Below are 24299 nucleotides of genomic sequence, written 5' to 3'. Positions count from 1 at the left end.
GTAAAACAATTCTGCCTGGAATAACTTGTTTTCCAACTGGCAGGATTGGAAGCATGTGTCTGATTTCCTTTTGTAGCTGAGCTGGACACTGGGCCAAAGTTTTAGATGACAGTGCAGATTTTAGCAGTTCCAGGATCCATACTTGAGTGAGAGCAGAGCATTTCTCCCTGTGTCAGGGTGGTATGATGTCCTGACTTGAACCTTTCTAAAAAGCAAAGAATATTTCCTAGAAAATGTCAAATAGTGTTTTAATATGTTATTTGTGTGGAGGCAGCAACATTTACTGAGGGGACAAGAAAATCCTGTTTCCCCAAGCAGCTGGAAGCATCGGGAGCAGTGAGTGATATGCTGATTTAATGGTGCATCTGCCTTAATGTGAAGAGCCACAGTGTGTACATTTTATGCAGGATAAACCTGATGCTGGTTCATTGACCAGAATGCACCCTTTTCCGTGAAGCAAAGGTTGTTTTAAGGCACTTCTAGTTAAGCATTCCTCAAGGCAATTGTAAGGGGGATGTAGGTGTTCCTGCTTCACCCACCCAAATACCCTTTTCCTTGAGCAGTCTACTTCCTGCACGCTGAGGACATTCAAAGCAATTTTAAATCCCCTCTGCGCTAGCCTAGCAGCCCAAGGGAAAGCTAATTAGGCTTTGAACATCTGCTGAAGTATAACTCCACTGCTGTGTGTTACTAGCATACATATAACTTCACTGCTGTTGAGTCCTGCTTGGCAGTGACCTGCTGGATACCGTCTTCTCTTGCCTGACTGGGTTTGTGTGTGGGCGCATGGAGCCATCCACAGCATGTGGGCTGCAGATATCTAATGTACACTGTGGTTATGGTTACTGCCTCACTTGTCCCAGAAATGAGGATTTTCCTGTTCCTGTTGCCAATGGAAATGTGTCTTCTTCTTATGGATACTTCAGGTCTCTCAAGTCAACATTTGCCATTTGAAATTTCCCGTGGGCTCTTCCCAAAGCAGTAATAGCCATACTTTATAGCTGCTGCGTGGCTGATAATTTCCCAAGCTTTGAGGCTTGTGTGAGAGTTTTGTTCTGGGAGGCAGAAATGGACAGCTAATCCCCTCCTTCTTTAAACAAGATAGACCTAGATGTTAATTCTTCTCTTGATGTATGGGATGGTGATGGACATAAATCCCATTAGCATTAATAGGAGTTAAATGTGTAAATCCCTGCTGTGCCATTGGGAGCATTGATTTCTCAGTTTTTCTAGTTTTTCTGGTTCACTAAAATCCTGAAGTTCCTGTTCAGGTTGCCTGCAGCTGAACCAAATGCATTCCTGTGATGTCCTTTCCTGTGATATGGCAACCACTGTTAATTATTCTGACTTCATTTTGAAGACCTTTATCTTTTTGGACCTTTGTATTATTAGAATTCAATTTAACTTTTATTCTCTCCCTCCATGTACGAATACAGAAATTTTGTGTTAAGTGCGAATTTATGATGTGATAATATAGTGAAGATATCATCTAACCACCCAGAAATGGGGGATCCAGTTCTGTGCTGAGCATGTATTCAGAATGACATAACTTATTTTTGCCCCTACTGTATATCCTGTTCAATCCTCTGCCATCTGAGCTGAATCCATGACTCTTATTTGCAGTACTGAACGTTGTCTGTTTTCCACCTATATTTTTTTTCCCTCCTGCATCTGTTCCACCAGATTCCTTCATCAACTTGCCATCATGCTTCTAGGTAACATGCATCAATGAACAAAACCTGTCCTTGGGCCATCGAGAGAGCTAGGTGAAATACCTATTTTTTCCTTCAGATTATCAAGTTTGTCAACTTTTTATTTATACACTGTTTTGCTCTTACTCTTGCTTGTAGAAATATCCATATTTTTGGTTTGTGAATACCTATTGGCTAGCAGCTGATAGAAACTATGAGAGATGTGGTCCTCCACTCCAAAGAGTAGTCCTGATCATTTAAGATGGAAATATCTTTATTTCCTCACCAGTCGTCTTCATGGTCTACTTTATCATACCTACATTTTTTGCTTTCCTTATGAAAATCTCACCTTTTCTTCTGTTGCTATCTTAATTGTTGTTGAAGTGAATTTTTTGTTTGTTTGTTTGTTTGTTTCTTGCTTCTCAACCCATAGCACATAAGCAAACAGGCTATACATTAAATACCAAGAAATATGCCACAACATAAAAAATTATCCTTCCTCTTCTGGAACCAACTATATAGCTGCAGTGTATCTTGTGTAATAATACAGTTGGCTAAGAAGAGGAAAAATATATTGCTGTAATAAATGTGCTTTTTGAGTTACTTGAAGATCATCAGATATGACTATCGTTGTTAATAGGAGCTAAATAAAGCTTGTGAACCTCTTTCCAAGCAGTTCAACATCTCAAATTGCTTGAACTCAAGAGATTTCAGTTCTAGTCATGGACTATTTGCACTTATATTTGCTGGAGTTTGATGTTTGTAAATGGAGCTGCATGCCAATTTGCTACCTGAGGAAGTCTTACAATAATGTTTGTGCTCTGTGGCCCAGTGCTTTAGAGGGCTGAGCTATCTAAAATTTATATTTTCTTTTTTTCTTCTCAAATAAAATGTCTGAAATATTAAGAGTTGAAACACAGACTGATTCAGAAATCCATGGCTGAAAGTTGTTGTAAATAATAACCATGGCAGTGGGGAGGAAGAAGCATTTTCAGAATTATTTTAAGTCAGGAAGGACATGATCAGTGTACAGATGGCCTGTGCCCCTGTTTAGTGTGGGAGTGGAAAGTCTGACTCCACAGTAGCAGCTGAATATGCAGAACTTAAAAACACCAATGAAAATTTCAACACATGGATCATATGCAGAGGAAGCTTATGAATGAGTCTACTTTGCTGGAATGGCAGAGGACAAACCTGGCTAAATTTAGCTTCGTAGCTTCTCTTGTAAAGGAAGGTACAGCAGAGAAAACATGAGTTTTGGTATTCAGGTTTCCATGGTGAGTATACTGCTGCTAATTGCCGTTAAGATATATGACATAATTCTAATTTAAATGGCCAGTATTAAGCTCACCAAGTCCCTTAGTCAATGGCCAAAATAAATACTGACAACGGTATGAAAGTTTTTTTCATTTTCCTGATGTTTTTTCTGCAAGAAGAGAAGCTAGGCCTGTTTTCATTTATCCTTCAGTGCAGCCTCATTGTACGGGAAGGAACAGTATTTATGGTGCTGTGTTGTGAGGATAGAACCTCACATGCTGCAAAATGGGAGCTGGCCTGGAAAGCCACAAAAAAAATGTGAAAAATCATGTTACCCTACCTAGATTATGTTTCCAAAAGGAGATTTAAAAAAAACCTTTGGACACGTTTTGCATATTTTTATCCCTTGTATCTCTGGTTTTCTGTTTTATTTCCCTCTTATAAAATGCCTCTTATTTTTGCTTCACCTTACTGTAATGTTGTTAAGCACAGTTGCTTCATGGTTAGATGAAAGACTGGAACAAATTTCCCAGTGCTGTTTCTTTTCAGTGTGTGTAGTTTAGAGTCAGCAAAACCTTCCTCATTGCAACAGTGTTGGATGATTCAATTTCTATGTATGAACTGTATCACCAATATGCAGAAGGTCAGCTCACTAAAGCAAAGAATATTCAGAGAGTTTCAGTGCTCTTCTTTACATTTTGCATCTAAATGACAAACTTGCTGTTGATGCATTGCTTTATAGCCAAATCAAATGTCTTTTCTCTGAATTACATCTAACCTGAAGGCTACTCTTTTCTGATATCAAGAATTAAATACTCAATGATAGATTAGTGTGCAAAACTTGCCTTCCCCAAATGTAAGTTCATATCGAAAGCTTCCTTATTAGTGCCTCCCTTAAAAAAATAAGACAGGAGTGTCTCAACGGCACTATAAATAACTCTTGCCAATCACTGACTTTTTATCAAGTTTGTGAAAAAGAGACAACAAACTCGAATTGAACTTCGTATCTATGCAAGCCCACTCATTTGAAGAAGAGAAGGAAATCAAAGCTATGGGACATCAGAGTCAAGATTGTCTTGAACTCTTTGTGTAAGCCTAGTAGCATCCATCTTGAAAAAATAATGCAAAGTGGCCAAGTATAGTTAAAATACAGTGACCAAATTACAAGAGGGAGTTTTCAGCGGCATTCTACAGCTCTGTAAATGAATATCTAAAAAGCAAACAACAAAACCATAACTATTACAAAACTGCCTGATCTATCCCTTCTGAAATATCTTGAAATACCTTTCCACATCTCTCCTTGATGATACTATGGAAAACTGAATATGAAGGTAGCGTACTAACAGAAATAAGAAAACGCTTCAGGTTTTCTCCAGGGATATTTCAAATAGCTAATCCTAATATCAGATCAAAAACTCTCTGCTCTACAGTTTTAATGTTTTGAAATGTAAATTGAGTCATCGAATCATTTAACTTTATCTGATTATTATTAATACAATAATAAAGGATTAAAAAATACTGAGAATTGAATTTCTTTCCAGCTTTTATTCAGACTGTTGCTCTTTCAGAATAGCTATGCATTCATTTAAAATTCCTTAATTAGCAACAGTAAAAAAACATGGGCTTTCCCGAATATTACCGACTTCCATTATTTCATGACTGTTAAATTAAGGTAGATTGGATTGTTTTTCAGTGACAAAATGGGTCATATTTGTATTGCAAGCAGTTCACTTAAAGATAAAACTCTGGTACGACCAGAATTCCTGTTATTTTGCCTTGTCTCTATGGATTTTTTTCTCTAGTGCTTTCCACTTCTTTAATAAAAATACATGTCCCAGTGGCTTAGAACATATTTTTTATTCTTCACTTCCTACACTGTAGCTTCTGTCCTTTCATTTTATCATTTCATTTTTCATGTATCTCACACATTATTTTATGCTAAAAAAGAACACATCTTCGTAATGAGTTATATCTTCTTTCACTAGCAACTAATATCACCCGTGCTCACTTCAGCCTTCGAATTTAAAGACAATGAATCTGCCTCACTTTTGTTCTATAAATAGAAATGCTAAATCTTAATTACCCTTTCAAGTTGCTATGTCTGTATCTAGCTGTGCATATGAGTGTTTCTGAGCAGTATATATGTACTATTGAATTTATTTTTATTCTCAAATTGCATCCTCCAGGATACAAGACCACATCTGAAATAATTAACTTGTTTTTACATGGACACATGTCAAATGCTATCTGAGAGATATGTCTTATCGATCTTGGTTTGTTTCATTCCACAAGAATTTCTGAAATATAATGCCACATTGGAGCTCTGCAAGCTTTTATTTTCCTTTTATGCCTATCCTATTCAGGCTGAATTCCCAAAGATAACATGCAAGTGTCAGGCGTGAAATTTTACAATCCTCCTATATTTCTTTCTTCATGAGTTTGTAGCGTGGTCTGAAAGGCAGAGATTCTTAAAAGGATTTTATATTTTAGCAGTGTGTGTGAGCTTTTGCAAATAAGTCCTTAAGATTTTAGTTGAAAATATTTTATAATAAGAAAGTTAACCATGTCTTTTTCCTCTGTAGCAATGTTACTTACTAAAAATAAGAAGTCTTTAGAGTAATTTCTGAAAACAAGGTCTAGAAGAAATGGTGCTACATAAAAATAAATAAATCTATTATTCCATTAAAAATTCTGACTTAAGATCAGCTAGGGTTTTGGGGTTTTTTTTGACAAAGATGTTCCAGAATGCCTCTGTAGCCAGGAAGATACATACTCAAAAGGCCCTTTGAATATTTGATTTGTATGGCGAAGACCAACATTGGGTGAGCAAATTCACCTGGATGCAGCCGAGTGTCATCCTGGATTGCAGTTACGGGGTGTAGGAGTGCACTTGATACACCATATTCTACAAGGCAGTTTTAGAGAACCAGTAGCTTATGTTATACCTTTTTAGCTTGTGGAATTTGTGCAGTCATGGTAAAAGTGTGCTAATCTGACTATTCAGGAAGATACATCAGCAACGTTTCTCTGAGGAATAAATGTGTTGCTTTGTGGGTTTTTTTCCCCACATTTCAAGATGTTCTGTAGTAGACCAAGTCACACTATGCCATTGTGCTTGTATTGTAAAGTGCCTTTTGTACGCTTCTGGGAACAATGACTGTGGCCTTGATTCTACAAAAAGGGATTGGTGTTTCAACTGAGTGTGCAGATACCTTCAGCTGGTGCTTAAGCTGCAAGGGCACAATGGGCAGCCCCAGGCCCACAGATTTAAAACATCCTACCTTAGTGGGTGTCATTAGTGCTGCTGTTTTTACTCTGAGGTATCTAGTAATATGTTATATCTATTTTTATTAGCTATAGGTAAAACATTACCTATTGAAATTCTGTTCTTCCCTTCTCAATCCTTCAGCAACTTCTGCCTTTAAAGATTTTTTTTGTGATTCCCTTCTACTCGCAGAAGCACTTGCTGCTCCATACTTCTCATTACCTCCAATAAAACATTCTTTTTTGAGTCTTCCCTGCAGTAGTTTCTTTGCCAAGGAATGCTGCACACCCACCTTTGCCTGAACTGGTGCTCTGTTTTTATCTCGCTGGCACCAGCTTCTGCAGAACTGGAGGACAGATGGTATATTTTATCTGGTGTTTTTGTGTGTTCTCAGAAACATTTATGGGAGTCTGTCAAGTTAGCAAAATGATTATTATTAATATTAATTTTGCCTTCTCTCCAGCCAGAAAAATACTGGAAAAGCTGATTTTCTTGTTTTGGTACCCTTCGAATCAGGGAATTACAGGCAAATGATAAAGATTTAAAAACACATGTTGAGATTTTCACTTTTTTTTCTTCATTTCTTGGGTTTTGTTCCTGACCCAGACAGATTTCTCATTTTAATCAGATTGCTCTTCCCATCCCAATTATATTTTGTGTTCTGCATTGTGTCTCCTAGCAGTGCCTCATTCCAGGAGGGGAGAACTGGGAACCAGATTTCTGAAAAAGAAAAAGCTGAACAATAAGCCACTAATGTTTTGGGCCTGGATGTTTCCTAAGAGCTCCAGGGAAACAGGCTGCTGCACAGGTCCAATACAAGTCGAACACATCACTCTGTGTTCCATGATAAAGTCCCCAGGAAAGCTTAAGTCATTTTTAGACTACATATACCTTTATCCTGTGACAAAGGGGATTATTTTTGCACAGACCTCTTTTGCCTATTACAGAAGTAAGGAAAACTGCTTACCGCACTCAGAACAGTGTTCTGCTATTACACACAAAAAACAAGCTGTTACCTTTTTTTTCTGAGGAAGTAGCATTTATAAAGAACAGTCAACAGGGAAGCCATGCTGCCCTCCAATTTGCTACCACTGAAAAAGGTACGGGCAGAGATAGTTCAGGCTTTCTGGACAGGTGGCTCTTGACTCTGAAAGGCCAGAGGAATTGTAAAAAAACTACCACTATAGCTTAGTCTCCAAGGAAGAGGATGGCAAAATGTGTTCTTTCTTCATACCATATGTTTAGAGATTTTTTTTCCCCCTTTTTCAATCAGGCTTTTTCCTTCCATCTACGTCCTCCAGTGGGCTGCTCTTTGTCTCACATCATCATTTGGCTACACACTGGCTCTCTTTCCTTCCAAGCACCTGCTTTGATCTCCAATGTTTGCATGCCAGCAACTGTGACAAAGGCAGAGGTTTGCCTTTTCATCTGCTTGCTAGATTGTTGGGCCAGAGCAGCAGAGCCCCATTGTTCAACCTGTCAGTGCAATTCAAAAAATCCATATTCTCAATTGCCACAGAGGGCTTGTTGACTGGAGCAGAAGAGGTTCTCCAAGAACTGGCTCTGTGAGCTGGGGAAGTTCACCTGCTTAGCAAGATACTGCTAAAGTTTTCCATGCAAATATTGCAGGTTATAAAATTAGCTTGCTGATCTTAGGAGAGCAGCTTAAAATAAAGCACTTATTGTCAGCTTGATGAAGTTCCACTCCATTTAACTTATCATAAAAATACCGGTTTTCATTTTCAACCACCTCTATAGGGAGAAATGACTGAGGGTCACTTCATGCTCTTATAGCTACTCCTCACAGAGGACCCCTCTCTGCATCTCCTGCCAAATTGAACAAGTCAATGAGCCAGCCCCCCCATATATATTAATAGTTCTAGCATAACATCTGCCCCTTTTGGTTTTCAGTCTGTGATCAAAATTCCCTCTGTGCTGAGTAAAAGCTGAGTAAGGACCTTGGGGTATAAGTGGGTGCTTGCAGACTCTGCTGGCATCAGGCATAGAATGAGTTCTGTGAGATTAGCTCTTTCCCTGGTATTTCCTCCTGTCAGAGCCACAGATGTGCTTCATTTCATTAGGTGTAGCTGCGGGCATACTGCCATGCAGCTCTACTGCTGACTTTATCCCACTACTGCTGAAGGCCAAATAATCATAATAATTTCAAGTTGATAGCACAGTATATTTCCCCGAGGAACACTATTCAAATTAAATCAGTCATACCAACAATGATTTTATAATTATATAAAGGGAGTCTTGTACTCCAGTTTTTGTTGTTTTTTTTTTTTTTAATTGTGAATCCTATCAAATGTCTACTTTTCTTTTAAAATATATTGGCACCAGAACATGCCATGAGAGGGCTTTTTCTTGTGATGGCAATAAGTCAGAGCACTGACTAACCCAGTTTTGAAAGTACTGTGCTTCAAGTTCAGCAAAGAGTTAGATCTTGAAACCCCCGAGTTATTTCCTCTGCAATTCAGTTGCTTGCAGTAGTGCAAAAGCTCTTGAACAGAAGCAGACCCTGTGTGAGCTGACGTAGCAGGCTGGGCCATGAGTGAGTATAGCTGTGCTCTGGGTTATTCAGCATAATGCAGCTCCTTCTTCTTTTTATTAATGCTCTTATTCTCTACAGCTTAGTAATAATTCGAGTGGCAAAAAACCTTATTTCTCTTACTGCAGGTAAATTGCTGAATGCTTAGGATGTGCTGAGTTAGATAAGGAGAGCCAGCTTAGGAGCAGGATGAGGCTTCTTTTTTAGGGTAGATCAAATTGATTGCAAAAGAACTAGAGCAAAAATTGCTCCACCTTTTTAGAATAGGATGATTTATATCTCCTTTATGAACAGGAGATAAAATGTTCTGCTTCTTACTCTCCACAGAAATAAAACAGAACTAAAAATATATCCTAATGCAGACGAGTTTAAAATAGAGCTCGGAGCAGACAAGTATTCATGAGAAAATGAGTTAATGATTTCTGACTAGTTGGGCATATACCAAAATATTAAATGTAACCTTTCCTAAATGTGTTTAGTTTTATTCCATTGATAGGCAATAAGTAGTATTGAGTGGTAAGAATTACGAAATCTTTCACTGGATGAGATTGAATCAATGTAAGGCAAGACTTCAGTAGCACGTGGGTGAACTTTGGGAATATGTCCCTTCATTCATTTGTTTTCCTTTTCTCATCTCCTTACATGTATGATGCACAATTGGTTTCTTTAAGGTAGTCATCAAAGTTTTTCCAGTACCGTAAAACGTAAAAGACAGAAACTCCAATCAGGTAAAATCTAAGTCTGAATCTGATTTTTCAGTCAGAGACTTCTGAATTTCTTGCTTCTCTTAGTTTATATTACAAAAGTTCCTTGTTTTTTATTACATCAGATCCTGGGGCTGGGGAAGGCCAAGTGGAAGCATTAAGTTCAGGAGATTTCCACGTCTATTCACCCATCACATTATGTTCTTGTTTAGCAGTGTGCTGGACATTTTGTCCAGAAGGATACTGTGAGAAAGATCATTGAAAGACTGAAATCCAAAAAGATTACACCAACTGGCTTCCACTGGTCAACTGAGGGGATAACCTTGTCATAAAAGAAGATTAAGTTGGTTAAACAGGACTTTCCCCTCATGAATCTGTGTAGGCTGTAGCCAATGACTGTGTTGTCTTTCAAGTGTTTTTTTCAGGAACTCCAAAAATGATCCTCTCCATAATTTTGCCAGTTACTGAAGCATTTGTAGCTTTATAATAACCTCTTTCATGAATACTCAATTCCTGAGAAATAAAATACTGGGTTATGTTATAATCATTCACTCATATATAATATGGTTTTTTGGTCCAAAATTCTGCAACCAGAATTCCAGCATTAGTTTTTTTTCTGTCTGTTTCAGCTCATTTCATCCTTGTCATGACATTTACAAACTGACTGGGAATGTATATACTTTACCTTTTACCAAAGAACAGAAAGGCCTTTGCCTTTCCATCATTAGTACCTAAATCTCAAAACAACAACAAAAAATTGCTGCAACATTGAAAATAAGACTCTAATTCCCAGTAATTAATTCCTTGAAGTGCACATCGCTACTTCTCATCTATTAGTCTCCTTCCATCATAAGCCATATTAATGTAGCATATTGATGTAATTAGTCTTTTAACTCCTGCAGAGATGAATGTAGCACGCTGTGCCTCATCAGTGTAATAAAGGTTACATAGAGAGCTGTGTGGGCAATGTTCGTGCTATTACGTGTATATCCCATTTTTGGCCACTCAGCTTACACCTGGTCACAACCCATTGCTCCACATTAGCAGTCTGTATGGCTATAGCTGGGACAGTGCTCAACTCTTGTGGAAGGTTACCGACATTTTGGTTTGATATTTGTATAAGACATGTTGCAGTGTGGTCTTGTTCCCCAGCAAGGTCACTAGCGTGTTGCTGACCTGCAAATAATAATGTTGCCCACCTATGCCCTGTCTGTAGACTTTTTGCTGTCTACTCTTTGGCCATCCATGCAGCAGTGAGCAATGGCCACCATTGTGAAGCTATCTTATGCCTTAGGCTGTAATTGCAAACATGCCTTGCTATTCACCAAATGTGTTAATTAAACATTCACTTAATTATAGTGATTACAGTCCCCTTAGCTTAGTGATTTTCATAGAATTCAAGTGACTGTGGCATCAATTTATTGCTTTCTTCACACAAAGCTTTTAGAATTCCTTCTTCAAAATTTTGAGCATTTACCTAGAAATATGATTTTCACAGCGTTTGCTGTCTCCAGGTCAGTGCTTAAACCTGACCACTGAGGCTAGGAGCCTCACTAGAGATGCTGTTTACCTGTGACTAGAAATACTGTGCCTGGTGACATTCTGGCACTCACCTTGCCTCAAAGAAAACATGTTGCTTCTTTGTCCCCAGGGCATGCTACAAGCATTTATTGTAGCTGGTTTTGTCCTTTGCTGATGTTGTTCTTTACTAAATTCATTTATATTCCCCCAACACCATGCCTTCCTTTTCATTCTCTTCTCAGCCTCTCGTTGGCCCCCTACATAGCTGGATTTTTTCCCCCCTTTCCTACTTGTTTTCTCCTATTTTCTCATATTAGTAAGAGGAGCTGAAGAAATCAAGCAGTAGTGCTTCTACCAATTAAATTAGAATTGGAGTATCCACAGCTGAGGGCAACCTTTAACAGCTTGATAATGTGATAAACCAGAAACAGACAGACCAGTAAAACTTCCTTCTTTGCCTAAGTTCTGTTTTCCACACACATGAACCACGTCATTAATATCCTCTGTGCTGGCAGCAACGCTTAGCATAAATCTAAATTAAAGATTTCATTAAACAAAGGGATCGTGACAAGCTTGGTCTGCAGTTTGACCAACAACATATGGATTTATGGTATCGTAAGAAATTTGGTGAGGAATAAATATCCTCTAAGGTCACGTGTATCTTTACTCTTGTTCTATCCTTTTGGCCTTGGCTTTGGGCTCTTTTGCCTGAACTTGAACTGAACTCTGTTCATTAGGTTAGCTTTTGGATTCTTAAATTTGTTCTTTCAATGGCCAATGTTCCATTTTTTTAAATGTGATTTTTATAAAATATTGCTGATGGTAATGTGATTTACAGAAGATCTGCATGTAAGAATGCAGTGGCACACAGATCATGTTCCCTCTAAGTGACTGGAGGCCAAGGTCCTGAGACTTTTATGACCAGATGATAAGAAAAAGCTATCAAGTGGGTATAACATTTCAATACTACTCCAAATATTTTAATTGAATTGTATCTGCAGTGTATGCTGATTGTATGCTCTCACTTGTACTAGCTGGACTTGCACATGGCTAGGCAGTGGCACTGCCACAATATATTGTAGTCTGGGTAGAAATTTAATGAAATGATAGGTAGATAGGCGGGTTAAATGAGCCCAATGACTGACTTGTATCTGCACTTGGAAGCTAATGTACTTTGAGTATCTTGGTCTAAGGACAGGGAGTTCTGGTTTTAGATCAAGTCTTGGTGAAGGGATAGTATTAATGACAGAGAATAATTTCTCATGAAAATAGTTCTTTGCAGGACTATGATGCTATACTGTGGGCTTTTTTGTTTGTTTGTTTCTGATCCTCAGGAATAAATGAGCAACTGACATGCATAGTTGTTGTGCATAAAATGATGTATGCAAAGATAAATTCTGAAGACATGGTACTATGCTGTAGAAATGTGAAGTCTTTGAACAGTGTCAAAGAGAAAATTCCTGGAGAAGATTTGTCATTCTGTCAAAACCTAAATTATTAAAATAGCAAACAAATGTTAATTATTTCCTTTTTAATTTCCACAATGCATGTGCACCAAGTGAACAGTTTGGTGTCAAACCTAGTATTTTAAAATTGAATTTATCAACAGCTTAAAATTAAGCATTGTCACCAAAATGTGTGTATCTTGGTGCAACATTACTGATTTGTACTTTTGAACTTTTTTCATTCCTCACGTTCCATTCCATCTTATACCATGCAAAGGTTAGCATCTTGAAACTCCTCATAGACTAGAAATTTCATTTACTAAAATTTTGCTACTGGATATTACATTGGCAGAATTCTCTTTCCTCTTGTGATACTAAAGATCTGTGTGAACATATGGAGTTAGTTGTTGTCTTTAGTGTCACATAATTTAGGATTTTCATACTCAATTCCTGAGTGACTGTTGGTCAGTTTTTGATAGAATTTTGGAGGCCATCCTGTATAATAGCTAATTATTTTTTTTTTCTTTTTATTCTCAATGGTTTGGATATTCACTGCTTGAAGCTCCAGTGGGAATTAATGCTCTGAACATCAGCTACCAAACTGACACTTTTGGAAAGAAGGATCTGTTTCATTCATATATTTTGCTTCATTTTCCCTTAACCAGGCTTTGGTGCTTTTAGTAAGAGATGTTTTCTCTGTGGTGCCAGCAGAAGGTATTTAGTTGTTCCTGGGGTTCTGGATAGGATCTGAAGCTGATGATGTTTGTAGATTTCTAGAAAATTTGACAATGAAAAGTTGTCATGACATCTGCAACAGCATCTGTACGATTACACTTCAAATTCCCACATTTGACTTTCCAATATACCTTACAGTAATACAGAAATTACAGTAATACAGTATTTCTGAAAGTAGAAACAGTCGATTCCTTAAATTAAAATGATTAGTAATTACATTTTCATTTTTTTACTAAAAATATATATATTTTTTCCAAGTAGATTTCAATTAATGTCTGTGTGTTCAGGTACTGCTACTATCAGAGAGCACTGAACACTTTTCAGTTTCATGGGACTGCAAAAGCTAATACCCAAATCACAGATTTGTGTTAGCAACATCTGGGTTGGAATTATTTGCCAGTCTTTAGGGAATAATGAGTAGACAGATTACTCCTTCCCTTCCAGCCACACACTGGCCCCACACCAGGCAGTGTGGGCTGCTCTCAGATTGCTGCTATTGGGGAACAGCTGTGGCCTGATAAAATACTGGGACTGGGTCCTACCATCACATTCTCAGAAAACTAGATTCAGTGAAACTTGTGTCATTCCCATAAGTAGGAAGTAGAGTATGTTGATAGGTTGATACCTTTGCTTAGGAAAGTGTTGCTGTTATGTCCAGTATTATCATCTGGTATAACTCACCCTGGTTCTGTTGGCATTGATGGTCTTTGGCTTCAAAGTTACTGAAGTCAATAATGGGGCAGCCCTTTGTGGCCACTGAAATCTTCAGAATACTTTGGTTACAAATATTCAAATCATAGTACTGTTCTGTATTTGAGTAGGCAGTAAAACAGAATGTAATACAGGCAGTGATATAAAAGCTGAATTTAGCATTTTGTGCTGATCTTCTTGTGTTATACAGATCAGTGAGATTAGTAAGGAGGGAGCTTCATTTCTTTTTCCTGCTCCCTTGCATTTCCCATACTCTGAGCAAAGGAAAACAAACTGTAAACCTCAAACACTGTTTGTTTAGCTGGGTTCACTCCATTTTAAAAGAAACTGTGTTAATGCTGATACATCCTCAAGCTGTACTTATTAATAAGAATTAGTTTATTACGCATAAGTAATAATATAGTAAACTGATATTTATTAGTTGAGATCTGCTAGTCTGTAAAAAGCAACAGTAAGTTACGCTGATGTGGATCTTGTGCCATAGAGCCACAGAGAACAATATTTAAACATGAAATGTGTCAGTGCAGAAGGGCTGATCACGTTGCCCATGACTGATTGGTGCAGTGGTACAGTGCAAGCCCATGTGCCAGTTTCAGTGCTGGACAAAACTTCAGTCACGTGTGCTTTATATGAGGTCCCAGTATGTTTTCACAATTACTTATGCCAATATTTTCATAATAGTAGCATGTCTTCTGTTATAGAACCTTGCAGTATTTGTGAAATGCTGTAGACAAGTACTCGGAGACTAATTTGCAGAAGATAAAGACATTTTTAAGTGAAATTTTGCCTAGATACTTCTTATATTTTATTTGTTCAGCTTCAGACATCAGCCTAGGGCTTTATAACAAGTGATAAAAATTTATTATGTAATTTCCTTATTTAGATGACTCAATACCTATAAATCCAACTGATATGGATATGAAGTGATCTTGCACAGTAACTGGAAATAAGGCTGCTTAGGTGACTAAATGTCAGTTCTGCCTTATGACATCAGGGGACATTTCACGTATTTTGTTCTAGGATGTTGATGTCACATCATTAACAATTTAAATCAGTAAAACTACAGTATTTTCAAGCATATGTATCTTTACTCTGCCACCCACCCCTGTTTCATTTTTTTCCCTGTATTTTCAACATAAGCCTTTGGGTTTTTCTTATGTGCTCCCTGAAGGAGCTAGATAAGTCTCAGGACCAAGCAGTTCTTGTTCAGTTCCTCACTGGAGCCCAGACCAGATGGTACAGAAAACACACATCCCCAAGGAACTGCATGAAAAAGTCTGTTGAGACTGATACATGGAGAAGCTCTACTGCCTGCAGTGTTTTCATAAATCTTCCTGCAGTTTGATCGGTCATTGTCTTTCACTGAGAGAACATACAAATTTTGTGATGGTTCTAGTTATTGGTTCCTTAAATTTGATTTTTAGACTATTCAGTGCAACATCTAAGGGACTCAGCAGCATTGTCAGCCATAGTCATTCAAGAAATTAAACCTGATATTCCTATTCTAGGGTTGTTGGTTTTTTTTTTTTTTCAGTTGGATGTAGGAATTGAATACATACTTAGCAAAATCATCGGTGATACTTAACTGGAATGTGCTGTTGACTCTCTGGAGGGATGAGAGGCCCTGCAGAGGGATCTAGATATGTTGGAATGTTGGACAACAATCAGCAGCATGAAGTTTGACAACTGGGAGATGGGGGAGCATTGAATAAGCATAGTCAGACAATCAAAAGAAGTGTGGCCTCACTTTGATTATTGTGTGCAGTTTTGACCTCAGTATAAAAAGAATGTTAGGGTTCTTCAGAGCGTCCAGAGGAGGGCAGCAAAGCTGGTACAAGGGCTAGAAGGCACATCCTGTGAGGACAGGATGGGGAAAAATCATTATGGTCCTTTTTAACCCAGGCCATTCTATGATTCTATGAAAAGGTTGGGTTTTTGGGTCTGGAGAAAAGGAGGCTTAGAGATGACCTCATTTCTTTCTGCTATGAGGGAGATGAAGAAGAAGGAGGTGCCAGGCTTTCTTCCCTGGGAACTGATGACATGATGTGTGGAAACAGCACGAAGTTCCATCAGGGAAGGTTCAAACTGGGCATTAGGAAAAATCTGCACAGGCTTCCCAGGGTGGGTGCTGATGCCCACGCCTCTCATTATTCAGTAGGCTTTCATCGGTGTTCTTTAACTTTTGGTTAGCCCTGAAGTGGTCAGGCAATTGGACTAGATGATTTTTATAGGTCTCTTCCATCTGAACTGTTCTGCCTCTTTACATTCTGGGTATAATATTGTTCAATTCAAACAATTTATTTTAACATCATTTAATTTCAGACACAGTTGATTTGCTATATATTGGAAATTTCAAAAGAGTGTCAATTGTTCTTGAATCTAATATTTTAAGTTTTTTAGAATTACAATACTTTTTAGAGTGTGGAGTAGAGTTCTGTTAAATTGCAAGCACATGTTTTATGTGTTTAAATTAACAAACCCTTGAAAACCTGTTAAAGAGATCCAGACATTACTAATTTTACACTTGTTCAGAATGATCTGCAAAGTAAACAGCTGAGTTAGAAATTTACCCCAAGAGTCTTGATTAACTAGACAACGCTTAAGATAAATGAGTCACCTAAACACCTTCCTGCTTACCTATGGCATGTTTGATTGACTTGAAATCTTCCTTAGAGAGGTGGGTTCTTTTATGATCCAATAATAATGGCTTCAATTGTAAAGTTTCTTGTCAGGTAGTATTATGCGTGTTTAAAAGAATGTGAAAAAAGGCTAGAGAACAGCCTGAAGAAGGGACATTTTGGAATATAAAGTCATATGAATGGACCTTTGGAGAAAACTGTTAACTTTCCTCTTAGCTAGCGAGACTGCAGACAACTGCCCTCTTATTCCACATAATTATTTTTTCATGAATCATTAAATGCTCTTCTCCCAGTATTGTGTGATGGGAAGGTTAATTGCAGACTTGTGTTTGAAAAAGTCTCTTGTAAATGTGTTGTCTTTAATTTCATTGTCTCTCTACTAAGTGGAAAACACAAAAATAGTGTTGACTTGTAAATGGAATTTCTTGAAGGAGTTTTTCTAATTTCTCTTGAAAAATGAGCAAACTGCTTGGGGACTTTACATAGATACAAGACTAAGATAAGATTGTGCCAGGATTCAAGCAAGTTTAAGCAATCAAAAGGAAATAAAACTTTTCTTTTTAATGGAAGTTGAAATACTGATATAATTATACATGTATAGTGGGCATTTCTGGGACTCTAAAACTGTCCTATGTATATTTTACCTTGTCTTCAGTCTGACACAGGAACGAGACAAAAAAAGATGTACAGAAAATATTACTCAGAGCTTCAATTAAATGTCTATTTTAGTGATTTCGTTTGTTTTAGGATGGAGATAATCAGTCAAAGCAAATGCATTCGTCTGGTCTGCCACCTACTTCCAGTTCTCATTCGCTCTTCCTCCTGTCATGAATCATTTCAGAGTATTTTTGAGATTTGAGAACTCTCCAAAAAGATTTTAGGGAGCTACTTTATTTTGCCACCCAAGTAAGAGTTCTGTGAATCACTCACCTGTTCAGCTCTTTTTCAGTTTTCATTTACAGCTGCACTAACAGTGATGACACGTTCACTCTTTGTTTCCCAACTCCAAGTTTATCTGCTCTTTATTGTGAATTACTATTGCTGTGTCTGTTAAGTCTTTCCCAGCTGTAAAAAGAAAATCAATATTCATTTGACGTTTGCAACAGGAACCAACACTAGGTAGAAATGTAATGATTTTGCTGTTGTCAGCACCAGTCCAGAGCTGAGCTGATGAACAAAAATTTAGAAGGATGGCTAAAAAATCTTGTTAGTATTCCTTCTGCTAGCCCAAGGAAGAAGTGGAGATTTGAACAGGATAAGAACATCTTCTGATCAGAAACTTTGCCTATATAGCACCTGATTCAAGAAGATTTTTAAAAAGTATTTACTGAATTTATAGATATAAGGAGGACCTTAAATATGTTGAGCAATGCTTTTGAACTTTTTTCCCCCGACTTCGTCAGTAAACTATTCCAAGTGAGTGAAACCAAGGTCTGTGCTGCTTTGGTTTTTTCCCTTTTCTCTTCTTGCTTTTCTTCCTGAAAAATAGAGAGCCAGGCACCCCATTACCTCCTGTCTTTGATCAAGACTTTCCCTTCTCCTGAAGGTACAAAGATGCTGGGTTCTGAAGGGAAGACATGCCAGGCTTTCTTTTCTTTTAAGTAGATATATATTTTGAACTGGGGAGTCCTGTTTTCAAAAAAGCTTAATACACTTTAGAAAAAGGCATATTCATAAACAAGGTTGAGTCTCTTTTCTGTTTGAAAATTCAACTTCCGTATAAAATGGAAACAATATTTCTGTGTGTAATGTAAGCGCTGAGTCATGGAAAATTAATTCATTGATAGGAAACATCGAAAAATCATTGCACAGAAGCTATTATGAACTGCATGGGAGAGATTGCCTCTAACGTCAGAGTTAGCATTAAGAGGTAAATTAGAGGTTCATTTATCTACTAAAATCAGACTGCTTGTTCTCTTTCTGTAATATTTATCTATTCTTTATATTTTGACTGCATAAAACCTAGGTAACAAAGATAAAATATATAGCTAAGATAAATATGTAATACTGAAAATAATTGTGACTTGTGAGAACTGAAATCCATTCTAGGAAAGCTTTGAACCTGATCCTTTAAAGATGGAGAGCTAGCAGAAAGAATAATGATGTATGAAGTGGGAAGAAGTCGTTAGAGGCCCACGCAGCAGAGCTGAGAGCCCAAGAGGAAGAGCATCACTGTGGTTCTTGTTGACACTGACTGCCTTCTCCTGTGGGCATCACTAAGTCTTGCAAGAAGGCTGGAGGAAGGCAGCACCTCTGGCACTGAGGTGGAGAACAGTCTTATGGGTCTCAGCAAAGCTTCTGCCAAAACTGCCACTGTATTTCCCTACTCATTTGAAAATGGGAGAGAAAAAAAGCATTTCATCCATCACGTCACTGGACACCTCTCAAAGAGTATGAGAAAAGAAGGATTAATTTAGGGACTTCTTGTAATTAGATCATAGGGACTTAAAAGCAGGAAGGTGGGGGGAAAGAGGGGTATCAAATGAAATCACCTGTGCTCTTTGTAAAACCCAGGCTGTTCCTGCTGATTTATCAAACTGTAAGTCAGACATGGCTGGAAACTTTTCTGGGGATTTAATTGTTTCAGTCTATAGCTCTGATTTTACTCACCGCAAAGACTTTTTTTAATGCTTTTTGCCATTTCTAATTATCTAGTTGGAATTGTGTTCAGATCATAGAATCATAGAAAGGATAGGGTTGGAAGGGAACTTGAAGATCATCTAGTTCCACCTCTCTGCCATGGGCAGAGTAATAAAGTGCCAGATCAGGCTGTCCAGAGCCCCACCCAGCCTGGCCTTAGCACTTCCAGGGATGGGGCATCCACAACCTCTCTGGGCAACCTGTTCCAGAACCTCACCATCCTCTCTGTGAAAAACTTTCCTCTGATGTCTAATCTAAATCTCCCCTCCTTTAGTTTAAAACCATTTCACCTTGTTCTATCACTTTCTGACCATATAAATGTTGATTTCCCTCCTGTTTATAATCTCCCTTTAAATATGGGGAGGTCATAGTGAGGTTTCCTCGCAGCCTGCTCTTTTCCAGGCTGAACAAGCCCACCTCCATCAGCCTGTCTTTGTAGGAGACGTGCTTCAGACTCCTGTGCATCCTTGTAGCCCTCTGGACCCTCTCTAAAAGCTCCACATCTTTTCTGAGTTAGGGCCCCAGACTGTTGGCCTTCCAGGCTGTGAGTGCACACTGATGGCTCATGTTAAGTTTTCATCTACCAGGACCCCCAAGTCTTTCTCTGCAGGACTGCTCTCCATGCAATCTTCTCCCAGTCTGTACACATATCTGGGATTGCCCCAACCCAAGTGCAACACCTTGCACGTGGCCTTATTGAACCTCATTAGGTTTACATGGGCCCACCTTTTGAGTTTGTCTAGGTCCCTTTGGATGTCATTCCTTTCTTCTGTCATCTCAACTGCACAACTCAGCTTGGTGTCATCTGCAAGCATGCTTAGGGTACGTTCAATCCCATCATCTATGTCATTGATAGAGATGTCAAAGAGTTACAGTCCCAAGATCAATACTTAGAATATATTTAGAAAAGTGTTCTACAGTTTTAAAAATGAGTGTTCTTCAAACAAACTTTATGCAAAGTTGTCAGAAACCCACGCTACTGGTTAAATTGTCAGGTAACTTTTATTTCCTATGAGGAGGAAGTAATATATAGATAGTATTTGTAAGATGATTCATGTATTTCTTGCTCATCTCCCAGCTGCTTTCCTCCTACAGAAGATACAAGACACAGTATTTCCTACAGAAATCTGTGCAAGTTAGTCTCACGCATTTTTTTTCTAGCAGACGGATACATGCATAATCCAGATGTGTACAGATTAAAATATTTTGATAAGGAATAAAGTTGTAGTATATTATTTGATCCAGTAAATCTTTTACATTCCTCCTCAGCTAGAGCAAAGAATTTTAACAATATCCTTAAGATTATTTCATTCTTGTGTGAATGGATGGTGTTATGTCTCTTTCTGAGGATTAGTATATGTCAGTTTCTGAAGTGCAAGCAGAATATCTTCCTCTTTCAATGGTATGTAAGCATTTTAAAAATATCAGGGAGCCAGACTGATGTACAATAACTAGAAATTTTGTTCATATCACTTGCTTTTTGACAACGTACTGGTGCAATATCTGTTGTGCAAATACAGCATGCTGAGCACAAAGGGTCCAGTTCCGCCTGCTGTTCCAATCGGTCAATCCCATTAAGTTAAATAGAAATTCTCATGCAGGATTAAGACTTTGCTACACTATGTAGGAAAATATTTTATCATATGAAGAAGTTAATTTGAATAGACTGCATTTTGTTGTATATGGGAAAGAAGGGAGAATTTGGAAAAAGGGATCATGGTTCTTTTTATCATTGAAATGAAGGCTTGCAATGTGCATGCCATTTAATAACATGACCACCAGTATATGAACAATGGCAGTTTTTTTAAAACAAGCTCCAAAATAATATTTTAATATTCATTAATAGAATGCAGTGACACTGAGGTACATTTATCCTATGAATTGGCCTGCACTGACTCTGAAAATCATCTAATATAATGACAAAAAGCTCTTCCAAAAGATAAAGTGATTCAGCTGACAAACTGGCAATTACTCCCACAGACTTTTCAAGTCTGTCTTTAAATAAAACATTTGTTAAAACATTTTATGCTATGCACCTTGTGTCACTGGCACCAGGATAAATGCTGCATTATATTCTATCAGTTACTTTAAACTAAAGATATTTCAAAGAATGTTGATTTAATTGGAAGAGCACATTTTAGGTTTTTGGAACTATGAAATTTCAATTGGTGTAATGACTAACAATGGCTAATGAAATGGATGTGTTAATTTAATAACAGATTTTTATTCATTCATAAAAAATATGTGAGGGCTGCTCCAAAAGCAATGCCTCCTATTTTATTCTGTTGGCCCATTATGTCAGAGCTGGGTATTGGTGGTATGCAGTATGGTATGGCAGCAGAGGGGCAGTCTGACAGAGCGATGTCTGACATGGGAGTGTGTATGGAGCAAAGGAGTGGGACTGAATTCCTTCATACAAAAAAAAAAAAAAAAAAAAAAAAAAAAGGCACCCACTGACATTCATCAGTGTTTCCTGAAAGTTCATGGTGTTCCAGCAGTGGTGACAGCAATAGTGCTAGACTGTGCTGGTAGAGTACTTTGTTCATCTCTACCAAAAATGCATAGCTCATGGTGGTGATTATGAAGAAAAGTAGTGTTTTATAGATAAGAATTTGCTCTGTCAAACAGTGTTGTTGTGCTCTTTGTAGCTATAGTTGTTTCCACAGAAATAAATAGGAGGCATTACTTTCAGAGCAACCTACAGTACATCCCATTTATTACTTCCTAATCACCATTGATCATAACCACTACTACAGAGTCAAAAAGAAAGGACAGATTGAATTGCCTTTACTTGTCCTCCTCCCAGTTGGTTTGTGCCCTGTGCACAGGAAAGGTATTTACAGCAAATGAGTCATAGATGTAGAGCTCTGTAATGCTTTGGTTGCTGTTTTCAGCACACAGGCTTCAGGTTGACAAGGCATGATGGCCAATGAATGGTACCAGAAAAGATTAATCTGGTTAGTTTAGCATAATTCACTAGTCAGCCTGCAAACCAATTATCTGTCCCTGCATTAAGTATTTTGACACTGTAGAAAAAAAGAGATCACATTTTTAAAGCTGAAGGCAGGGTTTGCTGAGATAACTTTACTTAGCTAAAATATTGTGGTTAGAAATAAGATTTGCACAAGGCTGCTTTTACGTTCTGGCATCAGTCTGTGAAGAAGAGAGTATCTGAAAGATTATCTTTTTTTCCCCCATTGATTTAAGCTTTGTTTCTTGTTCACCTCGGTTGCAAAAAGAGGAGTGGGTAGAAACCAGATTTGTCCACGGTGAGGTGCAATGAGGATGCAGTGGGAGCTTATGCCCCTGTCAAAAGACAGTCAACAAATGCAAGGGTAGTGCCTTCCAGTTGCAACTTTCTTAATAGTCATCATCAGGAAAGTCCCTTTTTGGGACTGCTGGATTACTGCCTCACAAGGAGCTGGCACATCCAAGACAAAGAGCAAACTGCAGCAGAGCCCAGCACATGGAACTGCTGAGAGAAGCAGAAGTTGAGTATTTCAAGGGAGGCTGTGCCAAAGACTTCGGGCTCAGGAAACAGATTTCTCATTTTTAGAAGTCCAGTATTAAGTGAGGAATGAGTGTTTTTTAGAGTTGTAACAGCTTACAAAATAGCTCAGTGATTAAAGAAACAAGACTAGGATTGCTGTGGAGTGATTATCTCTGAAATTTTCTGGATATTTTAATTGAATAAAACCATGTACCAGTACTTGGCAAAAATGAGGTAAGATGGTGCCACAAGAGACTGTGTCTATTATTGCAGTGTTTTGCACAAAACTCTTCAATTACCTTTTGAGAACTTTTGAATTTCAACTTTCTTCGTGGTCATTAATTTATAATCACTCTAGATCACCTACATGTGGTAATTTAGTATTCTTTGAATTTTTAATGCCTCTTCAAGATTGATATTTATAATGTGTTCGTAATGCTATATTTGAAAGCCATTAAGCAGTGTAGTAACAAAACAACATAATATTTCTGCTATGGCATTTTCAATAATGGATATGAATCATAGAATCGTAGAATGGCCTGGGTTGAAAAGGACCATAATGATCATCCTATGATTGTTTCTCTGAGGAAGAAGGAAACCTTGGGGTGTCTTGAGAGGCTCTGGGCAACAGGCAGTACCAGCAGAAAGGAATTTGGAATAGCAGGGCTCCAGAATTTATTTGTAACAAGTTTACTATAAGTTAGTAATTGCTTCAAGATAACATAACTCTCATCCAAAACGTGCATAAATATATTGTTCTCAGGAATGGAAATTGATGAGCAAAACTAATTAACTTGTGAGCTGATGTGGAAAAGTAAATCCAAACCTTCAAATTAAGTCTAAGCAAGACCCTGACTATATACATGAAGATACTGTCCTTTGCCTCCTACTTCCTTTCTTTCCATTTGTTTTCACCGCTGGCTTTAATGTCTGCGCAAACATTGTAATGCATCTGGAGCTTTGTATAAGTAGTAATAATACCTCCAACTGACGTTCCTGGAAATGACAGCTTCTGAAATACAGCCAGTCATATGAAATATAAATCTTTCTTACGAATCTTAGCAAATGCCACTTCTCGCCTAGATTTGTCTGCTACTTTTCAAATTCATGGTCTCTGTGGTTTGGCTGCTGCATCTTTGAAACAGCATGGGATAATCAAAGTTGTTCTCATTGGATTCCATTAAAATCTTTTTGAGAAACCTCGGAGGCCTTTAAAAGGCGATAGAGTGCATATCCCCAGTGCTGTTGAATTTCTCACAGTTCTGGCATGGGTTTCAGATAAAGGATTATGCAGTTCTCTCACTGGGGTACCAGTGTCAATCCAGAGGATGCTTGCTTATCAAGTGACCGCTGAATAAAGAAAACATTGTGCAAGTAATACTGACCCTTTCAACAATGTTTGCATAGGCTATTGGCTCTTTACTTACATTCTGTATGAACAGACCCCGTAGAATACTGTCTTATCTTAAACAGGATGACTATAAAGAAAAAGAAAGTTGAACTAGGTAACTTAAATGTGTGATTTTTATGTCTGATTTTCCTTCTACAGGAATTCAGGATTGTGTGGGGTAGCTGATGGGGGATTCTGAGGCTCTGAAACAGGACAACCAACCATGAAGGCAACTGACATTCCTGTGAGTACGCTGTTCT

At 38.0% G+C, this 24299-nt stretch overlaps 1 long non-coding RNA gene across 1 annotated transcript in view; it reads left to right on the top strand.

Annotated features, from left to right (window-relative positions):
• The window catches only part of LOC101750610, a 478463-nt gene that overhangs the window by 370979 nt on the left and 83185 nt on the right, over window positions 1-24299 (top strand). The window contains exon 10 of the long non-coding RNA XR_006939090.1: window positions 24199-24283. This is a non-coding gene — a long non-coding RNA (uncharacterized LOC101750610). The remainder of the gene's footprint in view (window positions 1-24198; window positions 24284-24299) is intronic.

This window comes from Gallus gallus, chromosome 4 (genome assembly GCF_016699485.2).
Source record: "Gallus gallus isolate bGalGal1 chromosome 4, bGalGal1.mat.broiler.GRCg7b, whole genome shotgun sequence".
Classification (NCBI taxonomy): Eukaryota; Metazoa; Chordata; class Aves; order Galliformes; family Phasianidae; genus Gallus; species Gallus gallus.
This window is presented reverse-complemented; position numbering and strand designations above follow the sequence as displayed.